The sequence below is a fragment of the Prionailurus bengalensis genome, chromosome B2 (genome assembly GCF_016509475.1).
Source record: "Prionailurus bengalensis isolate Pbe53 chromosome B2, Fcat_Pben_1.1_paternal_pri, whole genome shotgun sequence".
In the NCBI taxonomy this organism is placed as follows: domain Eukaryota; kingdom Metazoa; phylum Chordata; class Mammalia; order Carnivora; family Felidae; genus Prionailurus; species Prionailurus bengalensis.
The window spans coordinates 30,269,459-30,275,519 of NC_057349.1; the positions used below are offsets into that span (position 1 = coordinate 30,269,459).

A 6,061-nucleotide genomic window follows, 5' to 3' on the forward strand; every position below is an offset into this window, starting at 1 on the left:
TGCTCTGATAGGTGTTTCCTCTGATAATATTACAATGAATTTAACCCTGTCTTGTTTTGGCATCTGCTTCCAGGAGGACTAACAAAATCATTTCCATCTGTAAACCAACCACCTACTGCCTATTCCATCTATAAATTCGTCCTCTTTGTCCAGCTCCTCCCATCAGCCTCTGCTCCATTGCATTTGTCTTTGTAGTATCTCATGAGCTTAGAGGTGTTTGTTGTTTTAAGCCAGTAATTTGGGGGGGTCATCTGGTACACAGCAATAGATCTCTAGTAAAGTTCTCTAAAACTTATTTTATTCTACCTCTCTTTTATTTCCTTGCACTTTGAAAATGTTGTCTTTACTCACTGTTTGCAATTCCTCTCTTCTTGTTCTTGCTTTTATTTTCTATTGTCTTTTGTCTTTGCTTGTGTCCATCTGCCCCCACTTTTCCCTTCCGCTGTCTCCATTATGGATGATTCTAAACATATACAATAAAAGATTCCAAACGAATAAAATAATACTATATGGTGATGCAGAGAGGAAGCATATCTGGACTTAGAGGCTGCAAGTATAATAACTAGGTATATGGAATACAAGTAAAGGAAATCAAGTTATTAATAGGGTCAGACCTGGGCGGTCCTGCAACCAAGCAGTAATGTTCACACTTATTGCCTGCCCTTCAGGTGAAAGAGCTGCCTCTCAGTTTTCATTTTCAGAGCAATAGAAACAGCAACAGAGACACATGCACACGCCTGGTGAAAGGTTACACTGACACAAGCACTTTGGAAATCAAGTTCGCATGTGCTGGTCTGGTTACAGCACATCCTGCATACAGTCCAGCAATCCTAACCCTGATCGTACACTCTGGGGAATCCCTGGCCCGTGTGTCCCAGAAGACACGTTCAGTAATGTTTATGGAAAAAACTGGAATGACCACATAAACATAAATAGGAAATGAGTCACAAAATTTAAAACTTTACACCAGTAAAAATGAGTGAACTACGCCTCACACATCAGAGAGAAGTCAACGAGAGAAGACACTGAGTCACAGAAAAATATGTGCAGCATGTGTTCACTTACAGAAAGGTTAAAAACAGGCAAAAACTAATAATATTTTGTTTGGAAATATATACACTTATTGTAATATCTTTAGGGCAACTCAAAGGAATTGTAACCAGGAGTCTCAGGACAGAGGTTACACATGGGGGGATGGGACTGGGCAGTGGTCCACGGGGCTTCATTCCTTCTGTTTCTTGTCCCAGTGCAGGTGCCCAGGGGTTTACTGTATCAGAACTCCTTAAACTGTCATTTTTCAGATTGGAGTTTGTTAACCATTCATTCCAGGTTAATGTTTCTAAGGAAATTAAAAATGAAATACCAAAGTTCGTTTCAAAGATACTTCGAAAGAACTATTTGCATTTGGAACAAAACCACGGTCAATTATTCTGCACTATGTTAGAGAGAGGACACAGAATGTTATAACAACAATAGCTTTGGCTACACATAGGGCATTTGATCTTTTGCTCACTGGCATCTCGATTGATTTCTGGCATACAATGTTGCATACAGTGTGCAAGGCAATTCTGTCTTGTGAAGGATTTGAGGGGGCACATTAACCTCACATTCACCTAGATTCAGTACATTCACAGAACGAAAAAGTACATTGTTGCTCAATGTAAATTAAGCTGGAAATCATACAAAGGAATAACCACCGATGAAATAGAAGAAATGAATGGAAATGACAACAGAGCTGCTTTTAAGAAAAAAAAATGGTACATAGTAACAGTGCTTTTTAGAATTTGTAGATGCCTAAATCTCTTCTACCAAATCTCACTGAAAAACATACTGAGACATGTTAAATTTATTATGGATGTTCAATTTATATAAACTTCTCATTATTACCTTCCAAAGAGAATTCTGAAGCATTCAATAAAAATAATGGGTGAAAGTAGGATTTGACTTACCAAATCCAAAAAACAATATTTAATTTTAATTTTGGTTTTAACGTGTACCTAAATCCTTTGAGACCCTCCCTTCCAGAGGTGGATCTGAATGTCCTTCTCTTGGGTGTGGGCTGCCTTGAAGGATTCACTTCAGACAGAAAAGGCTGATGTAATGGTGTGTGACTCTGGGTCCCAGAACATAAAACACACGGCAGCTTCCAGCTGGGTTTCTCTCTCTCTCTCTTTCTCTGTTGGCTCTAAATTAACTATGAGATGTTAAACAATCATCCATTAGTTTTAAGATTTAAGAAGAATATCTATATCTAAGGGGACAGAATACATACTATTAACATTCAAACAATCTATTTATTTGGACTTTGGTCTCTGACTGTGATCCAATTAGAGAAAAAGGAAGAACCAGGCTGTCTCGGGCAGATTCCAAGATGGATGCCCTTACCAACCTCAGGTTGTTCATATTCTCCCAGTTGTTGGATCAAACATTAATCCAGGTGCTAGTGTGAATGGACTTTGCATGCGCAGTTAAGGGTCATATCAGCTGAATTAAAAGTGGAGGGTTATTGTGAGTAATCCTGACCTCATCAGGTGAGCCCTTAACAGGATGGAGTTCTTCCTGACTGAAGGCCTGGCTGAATGAGCAGGACTCAGGGTGAGGGAGGCCTTTTTTAATTTTTATTTTATTTTAAAAAGGTTTTTTTGTTTTGTTTTGTTTTTAATTTTTGGGAGAAAGAATACAGAGCATGAGCAGGGAGGGGCAGAGACAGAGGCAGACACAGCATCTAAAGCAGGCTCCAGGCTCTGAGCTGTCAGCACAGAGTCTGATGCAGAGCTTGAACTCATGAACCTGAGCAAGATCACACGACCTGAGCTGAAGTCTGTCGCTTAACTGACTGAGCCACCCAGGCACCCCAAGGGAGGCCTTGACCATGGAAGGGACCACCAGGCAAGCAGTGCTGGTGGCCACAGGAGCTGACAGCAGCATCCCACTGACATTGTGCAAGGAAGTGGACCCTTGCAGGGAGAGGACCGCAGTCCTCCAGCTCCAGGAAATGGAATTCTGCCAACAGCTCTGTTCAGGCTTGGAGGGGATGTTGAGCGCTAGGTGCAAACACTGCCTGTGACACACCGGAGAGAACCCTCAGCATCACACTGGACTGCTGACCTGCAGAACTGGGACACATGGATGGCTGCTGTCGTAAGTCACTATGGTTGTGGGAATTTGTTCTGCGGCAATAGGAAACCACTGCACAGCCTCAAGTGTACATAGAGGTCTTGCCCCTGGAATGAATTTATGAAACTTCATGCACACTAGATGGATGAAATAAAATCTTTCCTTGGGGTGCCTGGGTGGCTCAGTCAGTTAGGCGTCCAACTTCAGCTCAGGTCATGATCTCACGGTTTGTGGGTTCAAGCCCCACATCAGGCTCTCTGTGCTGACAGCTTAGAGCCTGGAGCCTGCTTCGAATTCTGTGTCTCCCTCTCTTCCTGCTCCTCCCCCCCACTCATGCTCAGTCTCTGTCTCTCCTTCAAAAATAAAAACTTAAAAAAAATTGTTTAACTTTCCTTATTTTTGCTTATGTATTTTTCATTTTATGATTTTTATGTGATGCAATTAAATACTAATAGTCACATTTCATTCATTCATTCAACAACAATTAATTTAGAGCCTACTATACACCAGGAATGGCTTTCTATGCTGGGAGACAGCTTTCACCAAAATAGCCCAAAGCCCCTGTGCTCATGTGCCCTACATTCTAGAGGCTTCTCAAGAGTGAGACGGAGCCACTGGAACATTTTCAGTGAACACATGATGTGACCTGACTCATATTAGCAAGACCGCTGACTCACATTAGCAGGACATTAGACTCCCCTGTGGGGAGATGAGCCCCAGGTAGCAGGTGATGCAGGGCACCAGGGCCACAATCCAGGAGGGACAGGATGGTGGAGACTAAGGGGAGGAGAGGGCCTGAGGGATGAGAGAGACAGAGAGAAGGGCTGCAGGCACAGGGTGAGGAAAAGAAGCAGAGGGAAAGAATTCTAAGCAGTGGAATTCTCAGATTTAAATACATTGTTATACAGATTTTTAATAAATCTCTATCTACAGGATGTAGCAAGACGTTCTTTGCATCTACTATTTACTATACTCTGGGCGCTCCCTGAAAACCCATTGCCTCCTTATGATATTCAGGGTAAAGAAAACAATACCAAGTGCCCCAACAATATGCACATAATTTAAGTATTAATTCAAACACAGGAAATGGAAGAACACTGGTGAAGGGCATCTGGCTGCACTGAACACTTGCAACTGGGAGGTGATTATAGCTTGCCCACTCTTCCAGCAGAAATATACATAACAGTTGTGTATCCATGGACTGAGGAAATGGCCAGCATTCACACAGATAATCTTAGGGCTATGGAATGAAGGTAATGTTAAAACACAGGAGTCAGGGCCCCCTGGGTGGCTCAGTCGGTTGAGCATCTGACTTTGGCTCAGGTCATGACCTCACGGTTTGTGAGTTTGAGCCCTGCGTCAGGCTCTGTGTTGACAACCTGGAGCCTGCTTTGGATTCTGTGTCCCCCCTCTCTCTCCACCCCACCCCTGCTTGTGCTCTGTCTCTCTCTGTCTTTCAAAAATGAATAAAACACAGGAGTCACTGATACATTGTTTGGGAAAACTTAAGAGCTTTGTGAGTCTGACTGCTGTGCTGGATGGTCACTTTTCTGTAGGGTGGGGCCAAAATCACATTTACAGTTTAGATTCCTGATGTTCAGGGGTTACCAACATTGTGCTACCACTAGCGTTAATCAACAAGAAGGAAACTGGAATCAGGTACAGCTTCTCCATGTCTAAAGAGAAAACCTCTGTCCCTCCTTTTCTGTCCCCAGGGTGAGCTCATTCTCTTGTATCGAATTCCCTGGGAGTGAGTTTTCTAGAATAATCCAGAGGAAGAAAGGTAAGGGGTAGGAGGTAAGAGAATCCAGTTCAGCGAATATTCCGGAAAGGACTGTGCAGGAAAAGGAGTTGAGCCCAGCCTGTGTGTCTTTCCCTGTTTTCCTCAGACAGCCCCTGGGCCAGGACTCAGGAAGACAGGATGACAACGTCACCTGACCACCGTGCATGCGGAGAGAGGTCAGGGCAAAGTCTCAGAACTCCCGGGAGGGCCTGACTCTTCGTGTACCCTCACGAGGGCGGTGTCTGGCGCAGGGAAGGCCAGGGTTAGGGAGTCCTTAACTCCCCTGGTTTTACTTCTCCTTCTCACAGCCTGGGTCACGTCCTCCTGCCTGGATACTGATGACGGAAGCCCAGTGCGCACTCCCATTGAGTTTCCCGTTTTAGAGAAACAATTAGCGTCACCGCTGTTGCCGCATACAAAATTCTCGGAAACAGGCTCCGTTCAGCTTTTCCCAAGACCCCGAGGGTCTGCTGCATGGACCCCACAACCCGTCCTCCTCCTGTTCTCGGGAGGCCTACTTCTTACCGCGACCTGGGCGGGTGACTGCGGGGTCGGGAGGAAAGGGCCTCTGCGGGGCAGGAGCGCGGGGACCGCCCGCGGGGATGCAGGACCCCGAGGAAGGCGACTGTCCGCCGCCCTGACCCCAGACCAGCACCTGCCCCTTGCCCACCCTCCACCTGTCCTCCCCCGTCCCTCCCAGATTAGGCCCCGCTCTCACCCACTCTGGTCCCCCTCCCCCTGCCCTCCCGGCCGCCTCCCCCTGGGACCCTGGCCCCGCGCAGGGAGGAGGGTCGGGCGGGGTCTCAGCCCCTCCGCGCCCGCAGGCTCCCACTCCCTGCGGTATTTCCACACAGCGATGTCCCGGCCCGGCCTCGGGGAGCCCCGCTTCATCTCCGTGGGCTACGTGGACAACACGCAGTTCGAGCAGTTCGACAGCGACGCCCCGAATCAGAGGATGGAGCCGCGGGCGCAGTGGATGGAGCAGGAGGGGCGGGAGTATTGGGACGAGCAGACGCGGATTTACAAGGACAACGCACAGATTTTCCGAGTGAGCCTGCAGAACACGCGCGGCTACTACAACCAGAGCGAGTCCGGTGAGCGGGCCCGAGTCCAGGTCACGACCCCCATCCCAATGTCCGCCCTTATTTCCAGGTCCGAAGG

General features: G+C 46.7%; 1 long non-coding RNA gene across 1 annotated transcript; it reads left to right on the top strand.

The window, feature by feature from the left end:
• The first annotated feature begins 2,760 nt into the window (after positions 1-2,760).
• Positions 2,761-5,718, top strand: LOC122489353. Its single transcript, XR_006298895.1, has 4 exons — positions 2,761-3,141; positions 4,833-4,900; positions 5,007-5,076; positions 5,209-5,718. It is a non-coding gene; the product is annotated as an uncharacterized LOC122489353 (long non-coding RNA).
• Positions 5,719-6,061: the final 343 nt, after the last annotated feature.